The 12,454-nt window shown below is 37.2% G+C and overlaps 1 long non-coding RNA gene across 2 annotated transcripts; it reads right to left on the reverse strand.

The window, feature by feature from the left end:
• Positions 1-679: 679 nt before the first annotated feature.
• Positions 680-10,484, reverse strand: LOC115349501. Of its 2 annotated transcripts, none has more exons than XR_003926117.2 (4): positions 10,256-10,484; positions 9,253-9,328; positions 6,332-6,421; positions 680-1,438 (listed from the first exon to the last, which is right to left on the reverse strand). It is a non-coding gene; the product is annotated as an uncharacterized LOC115349501 (long non-coding RNA). The 2 variants fall into 2 exon arrangements; XR_003926116.2 differs by lacking the exon at positions 680-1,438 and adding an exon at positions 4,456-5,242.
• Between the last annotated feature and the right edge of the window lie 1,970 nt (positions 10,485-12,454).

Below are 12,454 nucleotides of genomic sequence, written 5' to 3' on the forward strand. Positions count from 1 at the left end.
TGACCAATTATATTTTATGTTTATGCGCATGTGCAGTGTTGATGCAGCCAATCATTGAGTGCAACTGGACGCGTGGACAGTGCATGAATAGTGTGTGTAACCAATGGGAGCTAGTTGGACGTGAGGAGGGGGAGATGTAGGGTACAGCGTCCGGAAGATCTCGCGATGTCACGGAAAGGTAGAAGGCTAGTCATCGCCTCCCTATGACGTATCAGTGATCCCACCTACTGTTGTTAGTATAAAAGGAATTAACTGCGCAATAAAGGGCGGAGTTTGGCACTCACACCATGTGTGCTATCTGTCTCTTCCCTGGTCCGGGCCGACCAGTGATCTAATCGCGGCACCTTGATATGTAGCACTGCTACAGACATGGGAGTTTGAAGAGCCTCGCCTTGACTAAGACCTGAGTGCAATGTAAACTGTGATGAGTATAATTAAGCCATGGCCAAGAAGACAAGGTCAACAGGATCAGACTATGAGCCATGGTTTGCGCCATGGACCAGCACGTCACAGGAGAGCATGAAGTTGTTGGAAAGATGCACTAGGATGTCAACATGGGCTGTTCACACTGGTGTCCTGGGCTAACACCTCTGAAGGCCTTCAGAGGCAGAGATTGGGGGACTGATGGTATGCAGCTTTCAGACCCCACATGGAAGCCAATGCCCAAGATGGTGCTGCTACACTTGGGAGCTGAACCATGACCTATGGGCTGACAGTCTGACCAGAAGAGAGTCACTAGTTCCTCTGGCTCAGCTATGCCATCTCACAGAAGTGGTAACCCAGGCATGTCATGGTCAGTGGTGTGTCTGTGTGTGTGTGTAAGTGTGCAAATGTGAGTGAAACACTCCCTTTGACACAGCCTATGCCATACTTGGTCTATTAATAAATCGAGCTTAGCAGTGTCACGTTTTTTATGTTCCATTTCCTTCCGTGACCTAAATAGCTTCACATGAGTTGTCTTACTAACTTTTTAGAAATCTTTTTTGTGGATAATTTTAGTATATTTTCTACCTACTTTTTGAACAAGCTACTTTTTAAGTTTAGTATGTTTTCTCCTTAGGTAAGTTGTAGAGAAAGTTCTCAACATAATTCTTGTCTTCCAGTCAGCTACTCAAACATTCCCACCTAATCCTTTTATAAACTTCTCTAACTTGTACCTTTGTTTCTTCTTCAAAACTACCTGCATTTTTCCACTTGGTAGACAAACTAGCTTCCTTTTGCATTCAATTCTATTTATAACATATGTTCTCCAAAGAGCATTGTATTCTTTGTTTACTTAATGTTTAATCAAATTTTAGGTGTTTCAATCAAAAAGACTATTTTGGAGATGATAAGTATACTTACAGCCTTTTTCCCTCTCCTGGTCTAGTATTGCCTTTGTAGCACAATTGTTCACATTTTCCCAGCACTGGAGACTCACGTTCTTCAAAGCACATGTCTTGGGTATTGAAATATGATAAAACAGTAGTGATTAAATCTTGTGAATATTTGGGTTTCATGTAAGAATTTGCACTGCTGAAATATCAAAGAATGATGTTGACAGCACTAGTGAGAAGAGTTTGCATGCTGCTAATAAACAGCTTTTGGATCAGTTTCCTAACATGGTGATAAAAGGTAAACTCGTGACCAAAATTATGTCATTTCAGAGATTTTTAGCAACATATAGGTGAAAAATCCCTATTAATTTTTTCCCCAAAAGATAAGGACATTTTTTGTAATCAATATAACAAAAATTTTCATCTCTTCACTAAAGTGCTTCACTAGTGTCACACCTCAGAGTGTGAGGCTGGGTGAGTGATAAGAAGGCATTAGAAGAAGAGGCATGAATTCTGACCCCTCAAAATAAAAAAAAAGAAAAAAAGAGGCTCCATTCTTCCATGGCAAGGCACTTCCAAAAATCAAAGTATTTCAAAATCTTTAGTTAAACAAGGAAAATAAACAGCAAGTCAGTAGAAATAATATTAAGTATCAACCTAAATGATCGTTGGAAACCATTCAAGAAAAGTGCTGAGAATTATGATGTAAGCATCAAACTTCTGAATATAAACATGGGCAGATGTAAACCAACTCCTGTCTGTCCCCAAAGCTTTCATCTTTGAAAGGTAAAGCCCTGTTTTCAGTAGGATGTGGAAATGAAGAGGCGTTACATTCCATTATTTTGGGTCACAAATTATAATGACATAATTTCAGGAGTAATTGAGTTTTCCACTGCACTAATTAAAACCTGAAATATAGATTAAATGAAAGAAATCAGATTCTTTAGGGAGCTGCAAGTTTATTATGTGTAACATTTATAATCCAGTTCATGTAAGCAGAGTCAATTAAAGTTTCTGAGCAGTATGTTTTTGTTTTTATGCCCTCTCTCTGCAGGACTTTATAACTTGGGAAATATTGGAGCTGGCTCCAATTAAGACACATTTAGCATTGGATTCTTTACAGGTTAGACATTTAATTTATTTGCTAAACCCACAATGTTTGGGGGAGCTTATTAATTGTGCCTTTGTAGAATAAATGCACATTTATTTTAAAGCACAGTAATTCCTGAAGATGTGAAATAAGACACAAGTTTGTAAACTGAAACCTGATGCGGATGAATAGTTCACAGAGATTAATTTAATGAGCCTTCCATCCTAACTCTCCCTCTATAGCTGGAAACAGGAAGAGAAAAGATAGTGACCTTCCTAAATACAGTTTAAACGTGTAAGTTCTACTCCCTGTCTGAATCACCCTGGTGAAGTCAGTCTCTCCTGTAGCCAACAGAAGGATTCTATAGAGATTGGCATAATTAAGATGAAGTTATTAGCTATTTTTGGACAGTTACCTATCCCAACTTCATTTATCATTCTTACTTATCATTCTTGGCTATTTTTAAATATTTTTTTGATCATGCTAGTAATTAAAAGAGAATTTTTAATGGCTCATACTGCTATAGTAACATATATACATATGTAACACATATTACAGACATATATATAAATCACTGTGATAGAATGCTCAAAATATACATACATTTTAAGGAAAGCAATATTTGTGTATGCCATTGTATAAGAATATATACAGCATAAGAATCTGGACAGCATATCCAGTAGATATGTTTGCATGCACATTGCTTGTTTAAATATTTTCCTGTGATAATCCCCAAAACATTTTAAATATGTACAAAATGTATTAAAAAAACCCTAAAAGATAATAGGAAATATTTTTATTTTACTCTCCAAACATTTCTCCAATCCTCATGAAAATTATTTTCTGAACCATTTTGATTGTTATCCATGGGTGCCTTCTGCAAATAACTGATAAGTGACAGAGACAACCTAATAGCCTGTTAATGAGCTCTTTCTCCAGTGGAACTTTAAGTCTGATTCAGGAGGGGCACTGCAAGCCAAGTGTTGAATTATTAACTATGGTAATTAATCCAGCCAAAGGCACCTATTTGTAACATTTTGAACTTGGAGATTACCAGACAGACTTGAATAAGTTGTACTTTGTTCCTAGTTTGCAGTGGAATTAACAAAATTAATTACTGTAGGGTAGTAAGATATTTAATTTAGACTATAAATGAGTTGATATTTTGGTATTTTCAGTAATTCCAAGAAACATTTCTATTGTTCATTTATTAATCAAAGTAAGAAGAAAAGAGTAAGTTGGACATTTTTTTCAGTCTTTCCTGTTTGTAAGGTGACTTTAGCAATAGATCCTAAACAGTGGTTGTTACCTGAAAATATTCAAAATTAAATTTAGCATCTATAGGTATTTGTGTGTTTGTGTGTGCACACATTTTTCAGATTTTCCAACATCCCATGTCTCATGGAAAAAGTAGTAATGATTTGCTGGATGCTTAGTACCATTAGATTTTGGTCTAGTTTATAATTCCCCAAGTGGCTGAAAGCAAGTTTCAGTTTCCTCACACCCTGCCATTGTTCTCCAGGATCTGTAACTCCTGTAAGACTGATGCAAGCATTGAGCATTTGGCCTCTTAAATTTATAGAATTTAGGACATTTGGACAGCTACTAATTTTTAATTTTGGAAGATATACTTTCAATCTAGGAAGAAGTTCTTGAGTCTACTGATGAAGGAAAATCTGCACAGTCACATTCTTTTTTTGTGACACCAATTTATTTGGTACATGTTCTAGGAACTAATTAATTAATTTGGACAATTTAATAATTTAAGAAGAGCTAGAGAATGAGCATTAGGGATTTTGAAGAACATACTCCATTAACTGTTGTATAGGCCATTAATTTCCTTGGGGGTCTTATGAAGATTAATGAGTCACTGTGCTTTGAAGATCTAAAGTTGCTATTTAAATGCTGAGTTATAATTATTACTACTTTTCAAGTGGTTATATAAAATCTTATTGGCAAATGTATGCTTTCACCTGTATTTTTTGTTTCAGTCAATCATCTAAGGACAGAAAAATAAAACATACAGCCTACATTTCAAATAATCATTCCTTTATATTGTGGATAAACAAAATTAACTTTAATTTAGAAAACAGGGTGTGAGAGAGATATAATAAATACCTATAAACTTCTATTGTAACTATCCATTAATACATATTGATATAAGATCTCCCTTGGGTCTTCTCTTCTCAAGGCTGAACAGTCCCAGGTCTCTCAGCGTTCCCTCACAGGAGAGATGTTGCAGTCCCTTCAACGTCTTCATGGACCTTTGTTGGACTTTCTCTACTATGTCCATGTCTCTTGTGTACTGGGGAGCCCAGAACAGGACATAGATCTCCAGGTGTGGCCTCACCAGTGCTGAGCAGAGCAGAAGGATCACCTCCCTCGACCTGCTGGCAATACATTGTCAAATGCAGCCCAAGATACTGTTAGCCACCTTCGCCGTGAGGGCATATTGCTAGCTCATTTTCAACTTCATGTGTACCAGGACCCCTAGGGCCTTTTCTGCCAAGCTGCTTTCCAGCTGGTCAGCACCCAGCATATACTGAACCCAGGGGTTGTTCTTCCCCAGGTGGAGGACTTTGGGCTTCCCTTTATTAAACTTCATGAGGTTCCTGTCAGTCTATTTCTCCGGCCTGTTGAGGTCCCTCTGGGTGGCAGCATTTCCCTCTGTACATTAGTATATAGGGACTTTAGGGAAGCACCCCAGCAATTTGACTTCCTAGAAAGGGTTTTAGGTTTTCTCCATAATGGTGCCTTGTAGGTACTTCCTTACTTACATGTAAATGCTGGAGTTGACCTTGCTTAAGCCCCACTACGTTGATTTTTTGATCCATTCCTGTCATAGAATCATTTAGGTTAGAAAAGACCCATAAAATATGAGTCCAGCTGTGAATATAACACTGCCAAGTCCACCACTAAACCGTGTTCCTAAGCGCCACATCTACATGTCCTTTAAATACCCACAGGGATGGTGACTCAACCACTTCCCTGAGCAGCCTGGCCAGTTATTGACTTATCCTATTAGTGTCTTTCTCCTTACTCCCTTTCCCCTCACTGACAGGATGGAAGACAACACTGCTTTGGCCCCCATGCCCTTGACTAATGCCCTCAGAGCTTTGTAGACACTTTTCATCATGTCCAGGTTTCTCCTGGCAGTATCCTTTGTGCCCACATGGAAGAAAAGTCAGAAGGTTGGATGAGCTTCAGAGCTCAGTCTGTGTCAAAGCCTCTACCCTGGCAAGGAGAGCTGCTCCAACACCGCTAGGGAAACTGCTCTGTACCGTGTTACCACAGTATCTGAGACTGTTACTGTGATATAAATTTATCTGAGGCCCTCTTCTGCACATCCTTCTGTGTGAACTTCTGTAGAAACTGCTGCATCTCTCTTGGCTGTCTCTGTTAGCTGCATTGTGGGAGCTAGGCCTCAAAATACATGAAGTATAAAGAAATTTAATGGAAAAGTCTGTATACACTGAATGAAATACCAAAACTGGAAGAAAACATCGAGAAAGCACTTTTTCTGGAAGAAGAAATTCAGCCCTATCTTTGGCTTTACAGTACTTTGTGGTCATTTGTCATCTCTGAACAATTTCCTTACTGACTGTATAGTGAGTTTGCCCTGAAAAATAAAGCATGTTCTGTTATGGTGTATTTTGATTTTCTTTTCTTTTTCTGTTTTTTCTTTTTCCCCAAAAAAAGGCTACCAAGTATCACAATAGGTTTACTTGAATTAAGGAGGGAATGCCAGGATATCTCCTACAAAAATAACCTTCTCTAAGTTATTAATATATAATTATATTATAAAATAAAATTACACTAGTATTTAATTACTATCATTGTTTTATGAATTGTTTTTTTGCCTTTAATTGTGAAAAATATCATTTTTTTTCCAGCAAATGTGCTTCTGCATCAGGTTAACACTTACTTCTCTCTGTGTCGTGAGTTGACCTTCACCAGTTGCTAGATGCCCAACCAGCTGCTCTCTCAGTCCCCCTCTTCAAGAGGATGGGAAAAACTAGGGCGAAAAAAAACAGTGGGTTGAGATAAGGACAGGGACATCACTTGCATCACAGGCAAAACAGACAAGACTTGAGGAGTTAGTTTAATTTATTGCCAATTTAAAAAAAAAAAAGTAGTGAGAAACAAAATTAAAAAATTAAATACTATCTTGCTCCCTACTCCTTTCAGGCTCAACTTCACTCCTTCACTCTCCACTCCTCTACCTCCTCCCCTCAACAAGCAGTGCAGGCAGGGGTGGGAAACGGGAGTTGTGATCAGTTGAAAACAGCTCCTCTCTACAGCTCCTTCCTCCTCACACATTTCCCCTGCTCCAGTGTGGGTCCTTCCACAGGCTCCAGTGTGGAAATTTGCTTTGAGCATGATCTCTCCACAGGCTGCAGGGACATCCCTGCTCCCGCAGCACTGCCTTCTCCTTCTCTCACCTTTTTGTTGCAGGGCTGTTTTCTCCTCACCCCTCTGTCTGTTCAGTATTTTGTCATTTCATTTCACAGAGGTGCCACCAGCATTGCTGATGGACTCAGTTGTGGCTTCTGTGGCATCATTATAATACCATCTGGAAACAGATGGAACCAGCTGTGTCCGGCACAGGCAGTTCCTGATCTCTCAGAGAGAACCCTGCACTCCCCTGATGCCAACAGCTTGGTAAATACACACAATCCATCTCTGCATTTCTTTCAGTATTTAAACCACAGCTAACTATTAAGTACAGTGCACTACCAAATCAATGAACTTGAACTGGCTAGTTCTCAAAAATCTTCTGATTTTGTATTTTGGTGTTATTCTTATTCTTATTAGCTTTCCAAATGAAAATGGTTGTCACAGTTCATTTTCAGTATTTTAAGAAAAGAGGTCAAAATATAAATGTGTTTATTCAGAACGCATCACTTTACCCATATATATTTTTTCCTGTTTTGCAGTTCCAAAATGTTTTCTAGACTTTGATTTTTATTTTTTTTTAATCCTAGGGAAAATTATGGCAACTCAAAAAAAAAAAAAATCTAAGAAGAAACCATCTCTAACTCAGTTTTAGCTATTTCCTCCTTGATTATTCTGAAATAATGGCATAGTCAGCTACTATGTCTTGAAACACCTAATGATATAGATGATAAAAGTAAATAAAAATATTTTTATATACCCTAAACTGTACTCCCCAAACAGATTTTAACAACTTTCCGGGAGATGTATTCATTTGGCTTATATTCAATCTTTTATTTTAATTAACTATATTTGCATGACATTTTTAGACAGTCTCCAGATTTGGTCTGGGGTCCATTTTAAGTTTTTTGAACATCTAAGGAAAAATATTCTTGATGTACATACTCATGAATAAGATGAAAAATTCATTCCACTTTAAACAAATGCCTGAACAACATTGCCAGATGGCCTTGAAAAGCAGTCAGTTCCCTAATAAGATAAAATACTTGTTGAAATAAATTAGAAGTAGTTGAAAAGCTACTTCTGGGCATATGCAGAGATGAAGTAGCACAATTTAAATGCAGCATAAGGAACTTCCTGTGAAAATTAAAATACTGTGCTTTAGGGAATTTACAGATAAACTCGCAGATCTTATTTTATGTTTTATGGAGGAGATAATATATTTTCAGTGATTATACAACTGAAAGAGGGTAGATTTAGTTTAGCTATAAGGGAGAAATTCTTCACTATGAGGGTAGTGAGGCACTGGAACACGTTGCACAGAGAAGTTGTGGATGCCCCCTCCCTGGCAGTGTTCAAGGCCAGGTTGGATGGGGCTTTGAGCAACCTGCTCTAGTGGAAGGTGTCCCTACCCATTGCAGGCAGTTTGGAACTAGATGATCTTTAAGGTCCTTTCCAACCCAAACCATTCTATGACTCTATGATATGATAATAATCATTTTTTTATTGCTTTTTGTTGTTTGTTTGTTCTGGAAGCATAAGGTATTCAGTATGATGATCTGGAAGCGTGAATTGTTCAGAATTATTCAACAGCTCGCAGTTAGACCTAGCTTTTTAATCACAATGTAGAATCAGAAATGCTATCTTTAGTATGACTGAGAATGCTTGCACAAGTTACAGGAGGACTGTGAAAAATGGTCACTGAAATGTATTGCTTTAGGTTTTGTAGGCTCATTGTGATGTTACTTGTGTGGGGTTTTTTTCTTATGAACAGCTTCTTGTTATTCTGTTCTTCTTTAAAAAACTTCTGAATAATGTGGAAGTACTTAATAAGTCTGGTTTTTTTTTTCATCAGAAGGGCTTGATTTCCTAACATTCTTATTATCATAACATCTTCAGGCATTATTGATCTAAATGCATTAAGTAACTTAATTTAATTCTAGTTTAGAAACCTAATTAAGCAACCTAAGTTTTGTTTACTTAAAATTCATTGCAATATAAATATATAACATTTCTGTAAATATTAACAGATAGTAAAGATTATTTGTCTTATTATTAAGGTTATATTTACCTACTACTGTTGGTTTTGGGGTTTGGTTTTTTTTCATTTGTGTCCTTAGAATTTGGGTTTTCAGGACCTACAGTTTCTTCATTTTTAAAAAAAAAAAATTACTGTTTACACAGATTTCAGATGTTGACAGGATTCTTACAAAAAACTTAACTATTAGATTTTTTTTTAAATTGGTTTAAGCATAAAAAAGTAATAATCAACTTGATAATGTTTGTCATTTTTTCAATAAGCTTTAACACTTGAAATGTATTTTGCTTTACTAAATCAGGTGTTGACATTCATTTTAACATATGCAACTATTTCTAAGCCCCCTAAAACTACTTGTAAAAAAGAAAAAAGTGGTATTCCAGTAAGATTGTTTTAAATGTGTTTGAACTTACTTTGAAGGTATTCAAAGCACTGTGCCCTGAATTCTGTGGTTGAAGATGGTCCATAAAACAGAACAGTTTTTCAAACCTATGAACATAAGAAGACACAATGTCAATTTGCATCCCATGCAAATCAATTGTCATTTTGCTCCTTTTTCATTCAGATGGGAGTGCTCACTGTGACTACTTCTCAGTCAGAGGACCAGATCTGCCATCTAATATTTACATGTAACTGCTGTTGATGCTAATGGAAATTGTGGACGAGTCTCAGAGGACAGAGTTTGGCACAGAGAGTTAAGTAATGGAAAAGCTCTTTTACATTGTGCATAGAATTCTGAAAGATGATAAGCTTTTATCTTCAGAAAATCTGTATCCATAAGAGAAGGAATGAATAGTGTGAATGAAACAGTTTTGCCATGTATCATGAATGAGTGGTTTGGGCTGCTTAAAGAATCACCATCAAGGGTATTAGTAAAAGTAATTTAATAGGAGTTTATAAAAGCGCAACTTCACAAAGTTCGATGGTGAGATTCACTCTATTACTTCATACATGGATGAAGTGTACAATGGAAAATCAAGTTAGAATCAAACTAGAATGATTTATACAGAGACTGAAGATGCAAAAGGGCAAGGCAAACCCGCTCATTGAGTCACGAGTTTCAGAGAAGACCCCCTTGCTTTCTAAACTCCTGATGGAGCTTAGGTGTGGCTGGACCTACTCCTAGTCCCAGACTTGGTCAATGGTTTACGTCTTAAGGGATTATATGTGTGTAGCAGCAGTCTAAGGTTCATTCACAGTTTAAGGTGGATCACAAGATTTAGCAGCACTTAATCATTGACTAATTTAACATTTACAAAGTGATTCAATAGAAATTACTGCAATGACAACAGTGATTTAATTATAGATTTGAAATGGCAATATTTATATTATACTTGTTATTGGATACCTAGGTCAATTCACACATGCACACACAGAGACACAAAGTTATATATATATATATACACAAATGTATACCTGTTAAAAATTCCCCTTGAGTTCAGTGAAATATTCACTTCAAATGTCTCGGCATTTCTCAGCGGGCAATGGTTGAGCCTCAAGGAGTGAAGGGTTTCAGCCCAGGTCCCCTCCTCAGCTTTCAGCGACCATCCTCCAAACTTTGCAAACTGGAGAGTTCACAAGCTCTGAGAGGTGTCCCACTCAGAGGGAGATGCTGGTTGCAGCTCACTGCAGACCAGGAGAGCTCAAAGGGCCTCACTTAGGACTGCTGTTTATAGGTTCACAAGATGATTGGTTTTAGTCATCAGCAAATTACTGGAATTGCAGTAACACTGGTATTGTTCCACTCAAGCTATGATGCAGGTTCCAAGGCTGTCAGGGACATGACTAATTATTCCCTTTCGTTCCCCACCTCAGCCAGGCAAGAGATGTTCTTGGTACAGTCAGTGCCACTCCCCACCATTGCCATGCAAGAGTTCCTGGTACGGTGAAGGGACGCTTAACCACCCAATTCATTACACAAAGGCCAAGGCCTAACAGGAATTCCTGAGATTGCAGAGCAGCCCAGGAGGTGGGGGGAATGCATCACCACACGATGCTTCATCTTCAAATTACTTAGCAAAGAGATCATTCCTAGGAATGACAGTGTAATTCACTGTCATCCTCCTGCTGTGCTTTATAGCTCTGGAGTTGATCAGCAACAAATATATTGGAATAAAGGAATAGTTTTATTAGTAGTAACACCCCCCAAATCCCACATAATCATTACCTACCAGCCTGGGACAACAGGTTTCATGGCCTCTACTAGGGACCAAGGCCTGTTAAAGAAATGAGCTTACAGATTTTGAGGTGACATAATTGTTTATTTATTCATAGAGGGGGTAAATGTGAGCCACAGCTCATGTTCAAACACCTTCAATTTTTAGAAATGCGTAATCAAGACCCAGGTAACTCACTTGTGCTGTGTGTGAATATGTGCACATGCTCAAATAATGTTCCAAGCACAGTTTTTCGTTTCTGAATAGCTTCCATGTGAAAATTTTACTGATAGGTGTCATACATTTTCCTGAACAGACATGCTGTAACTGAATCTCTTTATGTTGCCTTAGTAATCAAATTTGATTTTAGTAGGGCAATGTAGAACCAGTTGACCTTATATCCCCCCATTTTATTGTCATATGCCACATGCTCTACCAAAGAGTTTAAATAATACAGAGGATCAAAACTGCAGATCGATAAATGATTAATTTTTGCCATTTGATGGGCAACTATAAAGAACAGTACTAGTTTCATGCAGATTGACTGGAAAAAGTTGAGTGTCATGGGACTTTAAGCAGTGATGAGATTTGACATATCCATGAAATTAATAAGAACCATAACAAAGAGACAGTGCCACTTATAAGAAATCTTATTCAGAAAGCAAATAGCACATTTACCTGTTTCTACAGAGAGCTGATAGGGTAAGAGAATGAACTGCAGTAACAAAATTTCACGCATATAGGCCTACTGCTACTTTATTGTGTGTCTTACCTACAGGAATAAATAAAAGGCAAGAGCTGAGAAGAGTCAACAAATTTGCTCAGCTTTTTCTTGTTGCTATGAATGTAAAAGTGATGAAGAATTAAATGGATTCCAGAAGCAGAAGATCACTTGCTGGGATAATTATGCTAATGACAAAATAGCAAGGCTTTCAATTATAAAATATCCTTTCTATATCTATCCTTCTTATTCTTGGATGAAACCTGGCAGATGTATGCTGCACTTTAAAGGACGTTTTTACATAAAACTAGAATATTTTTCCGTAGTCCTTGTATTTAAAGATCTCAGTAAGATGAATTTACCACTCATATATTTTTTCACACTACTATAGTATAGTTCAGTAAAGTTTCTTAGCACTAATGTAATGGGATTGAAAATACTGAGGCTTAATATTTAGCTATTCTCATTCACACCTAGTAATAGCTTGTACCACAAGTTTGCTCAGCAAAGCGAAAAGGCTATTTCTAGTATTTGGATATGTTCAATAGAAGTAATTTTTAACAAGGACACTGCAAGGATTTGAACTCATCTTTATTAAGGGTTGATGAAAAATCAAAGGCACAAAAGTGAAGGAAAAAACTCTTTTCTTATGTCAGAGCTAGAATTCTGGAAAGACATCAGAATTATAAAATCTGTGGTGAAACTTTCTATGATTTGGATATCTAATATTTACCTAAT

The sequence above is a fragment of the Aquila chrysaetos genome, chromosome 12, assembly GCF_900496995.4.
Source record: "Aquila chrysaetos chrysaetos chromosome 12, bAquChr1.4, whole genome shotgun sequence".
NCBI lineage: Eukaryota > Metazoa > Chordata > Aves > Accipitriformes > Accipitridae > Aquila > Aquila chrysaetos.